General features: G+C 35.4%; 1 protein-coding gene across 1 annotated transcript in view; it reads right to left on the bottom strand.

Moving 5' to 3' along the window:
• LOC102223961 (CUGBP Elav-like family member 3) overlaps positions 1-12,261 on the bottom strand; it is a 62,339-nt gene extending 50,078 nt beyond the window's left edge. Inside the window, exons 1-8 of the transcript XR_002753668.1 lie at positions 11,810-12,261; positions 4,972-5,101; positions 3,508-3,659; positions 2,611-2,663; positions 2,404-2,530; positions 2,132-2,307; positions 1,633-1,975; positions 638-955 (exon numbers count right to left, since the gene is read on the bottom strand). The gene's annotated coding sequence lies outside the window, so the exon portion shown is untranslated. The remainder of the gene's footprint in view (positions 1-637; positions 956-1,632; positions 1,976-2,131; positions 2,308-2,403; positions 2,531-2,610; positions 2,664-3,507; positions 3,660-4,971; positions 5,102-11,809) is intronic.
• Positions 12,262-12,323: the final 62 nt, after the last annotated feature.

Below are 12,323 nucleotides of genomic sequence, written 5' to 3'. Positions count from 1 at the left end.
ATTTTTAACTGGAATATACATCCTCAAAAGAAAAAGACACAGTCATCGCAGGAATGAAGCCAAAACTGTACAAAGAAATTCCACATTTTGCATTTAAAATGAAAAAACCCTTCTGTGTCTGTAAATACTGGAACATATTTACTTGGAACTTTGCTACGAAAACTATGCATATTTGTCTGTAAATACAGATGTGTGTGTATTTTTGTATTTATTTGTCATTTTACTTCTGTTTTTCATTTTGATTATTCTTAAATGAAAAAAAAACACTTTTGCAATAAGTAGGAATGCAGACATTGTGGAAAATATGCAAAAAAAAAAGAAAAAAGCATATAGTTGGCAACCTTAAAAAAAATATGTCTATAGGAATACTTCATGTCATTTTGTTGTGGAAATTCAATACAATTGCTATATAAAAACATGAAAAAGCTGCTAAAACCTGCATTTTTTTATATCTACATTTAAAAACAAGTAGTTCTTTGTCATTTTAAGCCAAAGCTGTATAGAGCCATTGTGGAAGGTATAAAGAGTGACAGGTTGCACTTCCCTAAGCTAGGTTTACTTTACTTTACATATAATAACTGACGTTCAGAACAACATCACAAAAATGATGCTCAAGAAAAAAAAGACCATTACTCACTTGTAGTATTTATGACTGGGCCCAAGCTGTTGAGGATGGAGCCAATTTTACCCAAATCAACACTTTCCAAGGCAGCTGCAGGAACAGCTGCAGGAGCAGACGCAGGAACAGTTGAAAGGATGTTTGTGGGAACATCTGCAGGTGAAGGGATGAGCGGAGGAACGGCTGAGGAATCAGTTGTTGGGATGGTCACAGGAACAGCTGCAGAAGAAGCTGCAGGCGTTTTGACCTGCGGCTCGGTTGCTGCTGATGGCTCACTCTTTGCAGGGATTGGAGTAGACACCGCTGGTTGGGTGAGGGATTGTTTTTGCTCCTCAACTGAAATGAAAGAGGTGATAGAAAATATCCAGTAATGATGCAGTAAAGGCATTTTACACACGTAGCAAGGTCTTTACTATTTTTTTTTTAAACAATGTAGCTGAGATATTCGTTTTTATATTGTACACAAAGTCCACACGAACCTGTTGAATTACACCAGTGAGCATTGTTATAAACATGCCAAATCCATAGGGGGCAGTGTAGCACAAAGCTAAAACTTATGGCAGCCCTTGAAAACAAACACGACTTTCTGTAATGAATGAAATATGGTGCCTGGAGGTTAAAAAAAAAAAAAAGAAAAATAAAAGAGCAAAAAAACGAACCAACATAGAAATCAGAACCTGTCTAATAATTTCACTGCATGGTCAAACAATAACAATGGTCACATGTGTGAAGTCAGCGCTACATTATTTGTTGCAGATGGTAATGAGCGGACATCTAAATCTCAGGTTTCCAATGTACACACATAAACACAAATAAGAAGAATTGTCACATCTCCAATTTGGTCTGAGTTTTTATTAATAATCGTTTTTAGTGATATTAAATGTAGTTTATGAGTGCATATCAAATTTATTCGGTTTCCAAGATATTCGGCTACGTGTGGAGAAAACCTGAATGTGTCATTGTACGGTAGCTTCCATTAATTAAATCACACACGTAACTACAAACCCTTTTACCTATGATCCCACCACTGTCCATTTCGTCCTCAGAGAGCTCCATGTCCTCCACTTCCCGGTTGTCGTCCTCCCCAATGAGCTCCGCTTGAGTCGGGGATGCTCCAGGAGAAGACAGAGGACTCGGGGCCGGAGGCTCGGCGTCGTCCTCCATAACCGAACCGTCCAGGTCTGGATTAGGGTTGGCCAAGTCCAGGCCATGGAACGGAGACTCGGATCCGGTCGGAGACGGAGCATCTGCGGTAGGCGAAGGTATGGGCGACTCGTCCAGGTCCGGTAAGTTGGACTTCAGGGCGTCCAGCTTACGTTTGAGGTGGGAAACCCGGTTTGCGAAGGTCTGGTAGGCCTGAAGAACACAGAGAAAGTTATCATTTATGAACAAGCTTACAGAAATTACTCAGTTTGGGAGCAGCTTACAAATATGTCAATACATTTTCATTCCTTTGACATTTTAATATTAACATAAAACAAATACCTGACATCTAAGACGCTAAATACTTACATTGGCAACAATCTTGACCTCTTTGTACTGCATCTCGTAGAAGATGTCTGCGTTCCCAAGAGCTTCAAGAAGCGCAGGGGTGGTTTTGTTTTGTTTCTCAAAAAACTTGACAAACTCGTGCAGCTGAGCACTTCCCTCCTCAAAGTCTCTGGAGAACTTCTTTCCTCCTGCTTTATCTGCAAGAATGGATCATAAAAGAGTAATTGTGAGAAAAACATGACTGAATTTCGAGGTAAAACCGTTTTAGATTGTGCAGCATTAAAAGTAGGCACCTTTGAGTTTCCTGAGAGCGTCGGAGCTGAAGATGTCCACCCTCATGGCAGCCAGCTGTTTTTCTCTGATGTCAACTTCCTCCAGAGATCTCTTGTACTTGGTCAGCTGGTCAATAAAGGCTTGAGGCTGAAGCAGGAGGAGTCATGTTCTCAGATCGATATTTAGGTTGAATGGACACAGAAAGGTCTTGTGGAGGTCTCACTCACCACAAACTCAGCAACAACCTTGGATCGCAGATCAGCTTTAGACTCAACCGGAGCTTTAAAAACATGAAAATTAAAAAACTGGACTTAATAATCCACATTTGTAGTGTACATCAATTACAATTAAATTTAACACAGATATGAAAAAAGATTAAAGTATTAAGGTATTAGGAATGGGTTTTAGTGGATCTATCACAATAACTTTTGCTGGATGATAAATTGTCCCAGTAATTATTGAAATAAATGATAATATTATTTACCACAATATTATTTTTTAAGTAATGTACTGATGGTAGCAAAATTCTCCTCTCAAAAAGCAATAAACTTACATTTCTGAACACTTAACACTGAAAATGGAGAATATTTTAAGTATCCAAAACAGGACAACCAAAGACAATAAATAAAATGTAAAACAAAGAACATGCACACACAACCAAAACGGTGAATTTTACGAGGTCTCTGTGAACAAAATTGCTCTTCCAAAAGTATTAATCATCAGAAAACGATCAAGCTCATTTTAATTTATCAAACAATTGATAAATTGCTTATTGCAGCAGGCTAATGCGGTATGAAATTAGAATTTTACCGCAACATTTTGTGGTATTTTATCACTATAACGCTAAAAATTAAAATACAATTTGTTACATCTCTATAGGTAAATGTAACTGCGCTCTCATGGAACAAATGGTGGAGAAAATACCAAAAATAAAACTGCCAATCATACTACATACTACAGATTGTTTTTTTTTAATTAACATCATTAACTGAAATGTACTGATACAACAATAAATCTAAATTCTTATCATAATGAAAAATTTTCCACAATAGATGATAAACAATAGAATACAAGTAGCCAAATTTAGAGTTTGGAGGATTAATGAGTACAAATGTTGAGCTCACTTTTTTGCTCCACAGGCGTCTCGGGAGGCGACTCTTCTTTGACCAGGATATTCCTGAGATCAGTAACAAGCGTCCCTGAGTAGACATCCCTCTCCTCCCAGATGGACACAATCCTCTCCACGGATTTAATCGTCTTGGGGTCACCCTCGAGTCTGTGGCGAAAACAGAGAGGCGAGACCAAAACAATAGTCATGGATGTTAGAGCTGTACGAGTACAGACCAGTTTTACTCAGACCCTGCATATCTATATGAATAAAACAATCTGTGGAAGTCATTTTATTGGAGGCACCAAAGACGCTTTGAGCTTATTTTCAATCAACTGTTCCTTTGCAACACCAACATATTCGGTATCTTAGCAGCGCCTTCTTGCAGTGACCTTACAGGAAACTTTCAGACGGTGGCCTCACTGTCTGTAGATGTGTCTGGTTGAAATGATTGCATTAACTTCACATAAGATTTTAAATAAATTCCCCATTTATTTCAAGTAGGTGTGTGACATGTAGGACAATGGGCTCTGGGAAACCGGAGTCACAAACATTCATCTAAGAATCCAAAGTATCTTGTAGATACAGCAGTAGCAGCTAATGAGTATTTTTAATTTTGTTTATAGTCCAATTTACATTTGGTCAATCATGCCAGGTTCAAAATTGTTGGTTAAAACCAATATGGACATTTTAGGACCTGGCATGTGTCCTTCAGGGTGTTTTCACACCCGATAGTCCGGTAATCTCGGTTCGATTGGGGAACAAAGTTGTATATTTGTTACATACATTTTCTGAATATATCTCATATCTTCTAATTTTATGTTGCCATGGGTTTTGTGGTGGGAAATTTTACTATCTGATGTCTTTATCTGATGTTTTTGTCGTACTACCTCACAATGACATTTTCCAACACAATCTCCTCTTCTGATCATAAGAAAACAATTAATATTTTGTATTTTTGATACAAAATATTACCAACAAAAAGCTTTTTCATGTTTCTGTTTTAGATGTCCATGTATTGCAGTAGTGCTGCTGTAGAAAGAGAACTCTGCTTTCCACTTTGCTGACAGACAATGGAAACTCCACAGGCTCTATAGCCTCTGTAGTGCAGCGACAGTAGCACTTTTTGGTGTCAACATATTTTTCTAGTCGACTTTGTTGATTAGGTTTCGCTGCTCCCTAATCGATTTATTTAAAAAGTGTTCGGTTGAGAAGATCAAACTAGTCTAGCATGACTCGTCTGCCATGGAAATCGCATTAGCGAAAAGCATCTTTCATGAAATTGTCCCCAACCTGTGTATTTTTCTTAACCTCAAAGAGGTTTGTGAGCATCTACAATCAGTTTCAGCCTTGCTGTGCAGGAGGAAACATCATCCACATTTTTATTTCTAGAACAAATATCATAATCAAACAGGGGAAGAGAGTTTTTCTGCAGAAGCCCGGCGACAGCAAGTCTTCTTTGTTGCCAAAAACAACTTACTTGACCAGCTGGAAGGCGTCTGGCAGCACCTCGGCAAACGCAGTGCGGTAATTAATGGCGTTCTTCCTTTTGCAATTCTGAATGACATCGTTGGCGAGGTACAACAGGTTCAGTCTGTGGGAGGGATTAGCTGCAGAGGAAAACATGGAGAACAACATTAGTGTGACCTAAAGAAACTCCTCCTTTTAAAAACATTTAACTGCTTTCAAAATCCCCAATCTGCCAACGGTAACTACTGAATCAGAATCATAAAATCTCATGTAGTCCACATAATATAATATATAATTTGTGTGTTGGGCTGGCAATAAATCAAAGATGAAAACAAATGTGATTTAATGAAAAAAAAAAGAAAGAATAAAGAAATGTAAATGTAGAGGTTTGATGTAGGGGTGGGCAATGTGAGCTTAAAGTTTTATTACAATATTTTGAGGTACTATTGTGGTAACAATAAAAGCGATGAAAATAACTATTTATTACTTCTTTATTAGGTAACTGGTGTGGCTGTGACAGCATGACGCAGCCATGATACCCACAAAAACAAACACTGCTCTTGAAAAACATTCCCATTTGTAATGTGCATCTTTTGGACACCAGTCACATAGAGAAATTTGATTTTTTTTTAGCATTAAACTGCACACACTAACAGCATTTAATGATATTTTCACATTTATTGCCATTTACTGACATTCTCATTGAACAAACAGTGGAAAAAAATAGTGAAATTAGAAAATCCCAACAATATGGAGATTTTTGTTGCTTTTAAACATCAATAATTAGACTTTATTGTGATTAAATAATAAATCTAAATTCTCATCATGGTGAGAATTAATCATGAAAAATGATAAACAATACAATAAATGCCCACTAACCAATAGAAAATTATTGGTTATTTTCCCTACAAAAGAAACATTTTCATTATTTTAATACCCATGGGAAAAATATTGTAACAAATCAGTATTTTTAGTCCCAATTTACTAGCTATAGTTATTATTTCTAAAAAATAAAACACCTGAAAACACATTGCTTCATTATTAATTAATAAATATTGAATCAGTGGTTTTATTGTGGGTTTAATTTAAACAATTTTAAACTGAGAATTTATTTTTCCAATGATTACTTTCATCAGAACTTTAAATTACAAAGTTATATAAATCCAAACTCAACAGTTTGCAGAAAAGTGGTAACGTTGCCACAAACAGCATAAAAGCCATAAGGTTTAAGATGGACATGATATTTTTCAAATAGAGTTTAAAATTCATTATTTCTTCACCAGTTTCATGCACAGAAAAAAATCAGAACACATATTTGGTTAAAACGTTATGACTAGGCATTCAGGAATAAGAAGTTTTTTAAAAAGTTTTAATGCATTCAAATATTCTGTCACAGTTTCTAAAGTTTAAAGTCTTTTTTTACTGAGAGGCCTAAAGGGTAACTGAGTTTTCTACAGTAATATAAAGCATAATCAAGCTTGAAACTACAAATTGTTGTCCTGTAGCCACACTTTTGTGTTTTGATGCAAAAAAGCAGAAAATCCAGCAATTAAATGACTCAAAAAGACAGATCAAAACATATGTTTGCTAGTAGAAATAGTGACTGCACTCACAGAACAGCAACCACAAACTACAAGGTCCAACAGTAAGCTCAGGATGTAACCAAAGGGAGCAAATCACCAGATAATTCAACCATAATGTCTTCACTTCCCTTTAAAACATGATGGATGTCATGAAAACTCAGCTCTGGTTACACCAAAAGACCGTTTAATAAAGTGGATATCTGCACTTGTAACTCTGACATGTCAGCTGCACAAATTAAATAAAAAACAAATACATTTGAAAAAAAAGGGACAAAAAAATGTAATAAAACCAATAATTTACAGGAACGTTTAAACCACCAAATGTTACATGTAGCTATAAATTAGAAATAAAGATAAACAATGTAAAATGTGTCAACTGTGGAAAAAAACTTCTTTTTTTTTCTAATTAATTGAAAACAATAATCAACCCTTAAAACTATTGTATAATAATAATAAAAAAAACCTCAAGATCTTTATCTACTTGACTCAGGCGTTCTAATGAGGTCCCAAGAGCTTCAAAATAAATTTTATCTGAATATAAATTATTTTTTAGATGCATCAAAATGAGAAGCTTATAGCTATGAGACAAAACAATCAGCTGTCAAAATAATCCATCCGTCCATTTTCTACCTCCCTTGTCCCTTGAGGGGTCGGGAGGTGCTGGTGTCTATCTCCAGCTAACGTTCCGGGTCAGAGGCGGGTTACACCCTGGACAGGTCGCCAGTCTGTCGCAGGGCTGTCAAAATAATGTTTGGGAAAATTCTGATAAAGGGTTTAATTTCAGATTTTTATAAACTAGTAATATCCTAAGTTTCAATTTATACAGTTTAAATTAGAGCTGGGCGATAAATCAATTAAACCTTCTCTTTTTCAAGATTTAATGTTTGGAAAAATCTGGATTTTTTTTTTGTCCACCAATGTACTCCTTGGATTTTCATAATTCAGACTGATGTTAGCACACCCAACATCAAAGTCCAACTTGATCTTGTTTGACAAGAATATTTAACAGCTTCTGTTTATTTTGACTCTGAATTCAGGCCGACTTTTTTAAAGATATTTTCTGTCATTTGTAATTTTTTTTAAAGGAAAGAAATGAGGCAGAAAAAAGACGTTAAAATTGGAAATCAAATTTGGTATAAAACGTTTGACAAATTGGATTTTTTTTTTTTAAGCCACATTGTTTAAATGGTTAATGTGCATTTATAAAACAGTGGTAGATATAAATATAATGGTGATGCTATGATGTGAGCCCAAAAAGTGTAAATCAGAGGTACATTAGTAGATTGCACGTGGTTCTGTGAAAAAAAAACAAAAAAAAACAATGCTGTTTTGGGAAAAGGTCAAAGTGGTGATTGGAAAAAATACTACTAAACCCGTCATTATGGACCTTAAGGAGCTTCTGTTTGGGCTTTATCTCGGATTCACAATTACACAAAAGATGAACAGATACTGTTGGATCCAGTGATACTGATTGACGTATATCACTGCACTGCAGGAAGTCCCACAGAGGAACAGTAAATCAATGGCAATTACAAATGACATCACTGCAAAGGATTGCATACTTATTGAAGGGCGAGATGGACAAATTAGAAACATTTGGAGGCCTTTCATTTCATTTATCAAAAAGGTAGAGGCAGAAGATGATCAAATCCATGCAGACGAAGAGGGCACTTCTTTGTTTTTGTTTGCTTATCGTTTACACAGAAGTATATTTCACACACCAAAAACATAAAATCTTACTTTTGGTCTAGTTTCTAGTACAAATGTTTTATTGCACTTAAAATAAGACAAACTAACTTAAAAGTAGCATTTTAGCAATATACAGAAGCTAAAAAGTAAATAATTCCTTAGTATTGATGAAACAGTACTTGTTCTATTGGCAGATAAATTATAAATGTCTTGTTATAGGTGAAACAATCTGCCAATGGAACAAATACTTTTTCACCAATATTAAGGAATTATTGATGTAAAACAAGCCTCTATATCTTTCTAAAACGTTTATTTTTAATTAGTTGTGTCTCATTTCAAGTTTACTAAGTTATTTGTACTAGAAACTAGACCAAACTACTTTTTTACAGTAGTATTATCACAAATGATAAAACAAAAAACAAGAAAAAAAGAATCAATGGGAAAAAAAATTATTGGGATTAGAGAAATCAGGCCCTGCTTCTAAATGTTGACCAGTTTTATTGCATTTTTTATTTTTACTTTATCTTTGGTGAAAGCCTCCTTGTCATCACCCTAATCTTTAGCTCTGACTCTGACTGGAGAGCTACAAAAAATAACTTCCAGTGAGAGGAAACATGTTGGTAAAGATAACTTTAGATCAACATGAAATCACTAATTCAAAAATAATATTGTGTTATTGCAGCTTTTTTATGCTTTTCTCTGCTTTCAAATGAGCTACACCAGATAAATGTTGAATCAGAGGTAGAAAAAGCCAGGAAATTATTTATTGTGGTCTTAGTTTTTCACGTCATAAAAACCCCGAGATTTTAAAAGTGTTTTGCAAAGGTTTTGTATTCACTTTAGCCATTAACCAGACCAGATGATACAACTCCCTTTCAGACCTGAAAAAGACTTTTCATTTAAATGATGTTTTAATTATCGTATGTACACTTCTTTTTCAACAGATAGAAATGATACTTGTGTGGACACAGATAATTAGGATTTCCAGGAGATGGAAAGTTTTTCTCTTTTCAAACAGGAGTTTATAATTTGTGGATAAATTGTACAATATAGAAAGAATAAAAACAAGTAAAAAGCAGCAATATAAAGCCACAGAATGTATTTTACGGACAGAATTTTTTTTCTTTTTTAGCCTAAGTATGATAAATCAATGACTAATTTAGTGTAATCTGTAATTGCTATGCATTGCATTCTGCAATGCATTCTGAATGCATTGCTTTGCATTCTGCTATCCCTCAACTTAACAAACTTTATCAAAAAGCCATTTCCTGAAACTTATTCATCTTTTGAAAGTATTTATCATCTTACAGTCTCGCTTACTAAAATAACCTCACCAGTCAGTAGCTTTATAGAATCATAATTGACCACTTTCACATTAAAAAGCATCTTGACAGGTTAATGGGAATTTATCCTTTTCCATTCACTCAAATGTCCCTACTTTTCAGGGACATTTGAGTGAAAATGTCCTAGAAAATGAGAGGATATGTTTGTTTTTAGTAAGTGATGGTTACCATCGAGCAATATTTCCCCGCTGTTGCTTTTATCATCAAAATGTCCTCTCTACTCTCTGAAAGCTTTTACAACTTTTACTAAAATCTGTTATCACATTTGAACATAAAGAGAGGAAAAGTCCAACAAACTCTAATGGAAAAAAAAAAAATTATTACAGTTTTTCACATCCTGAAAACGGTCAGAGTCAAACAAGGAAAAATTGTTCAATTCTGATCTTTGGCCAATCAATCAGTGTGTTACTAAAACATAGCCAATAATTAACTATAACTTGACTCCTCAACTAAAGACAAATGTGTGCTTTACAGAAACAACTGAGTGACTAAATGAAACCAATATTCATTGATAATCATACATTGGGAAGAAATGAATGATTTGAAAAACCTAAGCCATCAAGCAGCACTTTAAACAGTTTGGTTTTAAAATGTAAGTCGTGCACTGACTCCTAATTATACAAAACCCAAATGAATTGTTCTTGTCAAAACTATTTTCAAAAGCTCCAACAAAACCAACCTGATTTTAAAATGTTTATGCTGTAAAAGCAACCAGAGAGTCCCAACATACTACCACTAAAAAGGTCTTCCTCAAAAAAAAATCAACAATGGTTCACTTCACAACTCATCAATAATAATAAACTCATCAATCAGAAAACCATTTAACAACCCCGTAGTAAAAGATAATAACAATAACAAACTCAATAAACCTCATCTTCCGAAATTATAGTAAACATTTCAGCACATCATAAAGAAGCAAAATGGATCTTTAAAATTTCTGCTTGGAAATTGGAACAATCTGTGTTGTTGTAGCAAGTTGCAAGTAATAATTGTCCAAAACATACAATTGTTTTGTGTACACCCTCTTACATAGAGCTACTCCAGAAGACATCCTGAGATTTTAAATTATTAGACATAATTTAAAACATTTGCAAAGCCTTGCATGAAACACACTATATGCACTCTAAGGAAAATTCACATTACATTTTTATGGATTAGAGCGGTGCAACCTGGTTCTCACCACTAGCGCACAGTCTGGCTGTACACATTTTTTACATGGATGATTTATTTTCAAAAATCCTCACGTCATAGTGGCTTTGGAGGTTTGGATTAGATCATCCCAGAGATTATCTAAACCGCCAAGTAATGCTGGGCAAAAGTGGAAAAAGTTCACAGGACAGATGTATAAATAAGAGAATAAGTGTCTAAACTTTCCTTCTTTCTAGTAATGTGACAGGAACTGGACACTGTCCCGATGAGGTGAGGAGTGGATAGATGGAAAAATGGATTAGTGGATGGAAAGATGGATGGACAAACAGGTAAGTTGGTCAACAATTAGACAAATCCTTTCTGTACACCTCTTACAGTTTGGTCTCAAAGACAAAATTTTTTAAATACAGTTATTTATAAATCTCTGACTGGCTTAGCGCCAAAACACATTAAAGACCTGCTGTTGTCAGCTTCCAGAAACTCAAGTCTTCTGGTTCTGGTCTGCTTTGCATCTCCAAGATCAGAAACAAACATGGAGAAGCAGCATTCAGTTTCTATCCTCCACTAATCTGGAATAGACTTCCAGAAAACTGCAAAACTGTTGAAACACCGAGTTCTTCTAAATCAAGGCTAAAAACTCATTTGGTTGATGATGTTGCCTTAATAATAGATGGAACATCATTTATTTTAGTCTCTATTCCAACTTTCCCGTTATATCACTGCAGTGTAATGTTTTTGCTTGTTTGTCGGATGTTTTGTTTACATCTTGTAAAGCAATTTAAATTGCCTTGTTATTGAAAATCAACTTGCCTTATGCATTTTCTCCTTTCAAAGTGATTCTGACCAGAAAAAAAAACCTAATGAAGTTCGACACTGTAGAAACCTAGTGTAAGTAACTTGGACTTTAAACAAGAACTGACGAATGCTAGTAACTCTTTAAAAGCGGTAAAATAGCCATTTCCTGAAGTAAACCTAAAAGCAGATGCAAACTTCAGCCTAACCTTTACACATTGCAATCGTTACATTAATAAAACTAGTTCCGATCAGGTAAAGTGGGCTTCAGGTAGGTGGTAAAGCTACTCACATTTCCTCAAACACTTCATCCACTGGCGCACAATGAGGCTGTGGTACTTCTTGTTGTCTATGCACCATGTTGACAGTCCCTGGATGGAGTCCATCGTGTTGCTCAGACCTCTGAACCGCTTGTCCAGCGAGGCTTCCAAGGATCCTCCTGTTCCCGCTGCCATGTCCACAGAAGCCAATCTCTATCACTCCAACATTAACTTAGCTTGGGCTAGCGCTTAGCTTAGCATGCTAGCTCAACCTTACACAAACAGCATCGCGTTCAAAAGCCGCTCGGCAGCCTCCTGCTGTAATTTCATACAAAATTAAAATTCGGCTTAGTTCTTTTTAATCCTCTTTTCCCGTTTAAAAGTTATCCAAAGTGAGATTCTTTCCCAGAGATAATTTGTCAAATCATTTAACATTTATGGTTAAAACTTAGCGCCTTGTGACATCCTGGTACGCGGTCGAACATTTCCGAAACACGCTGTGCCTGTAGCGCCCCCTGGTGTATAGGAATGTAATATGAAATATGG

The sequence above is a fragment of the Xiphophorus maculatus genome, chromosome 13 (assembly GCF_002775205.1).
Source record: "Xiphophorus maculatus strain JP 163 A chromosome 13, X_maculatus-5.0-male, whole genome shotgun sequence".
Classification (NCBI taxonomy): Eukaryota; Metazoa; Chordata; class Actinopteri; order Cyprinodontiformes; family Poeciliidae; genus Xiphophorus; species Xiphophorus maculatus.
Note: the sequence above shows the minus strand (reverse complement) of the source record. Positions and strands in the feature narration are given on the sequence as shown.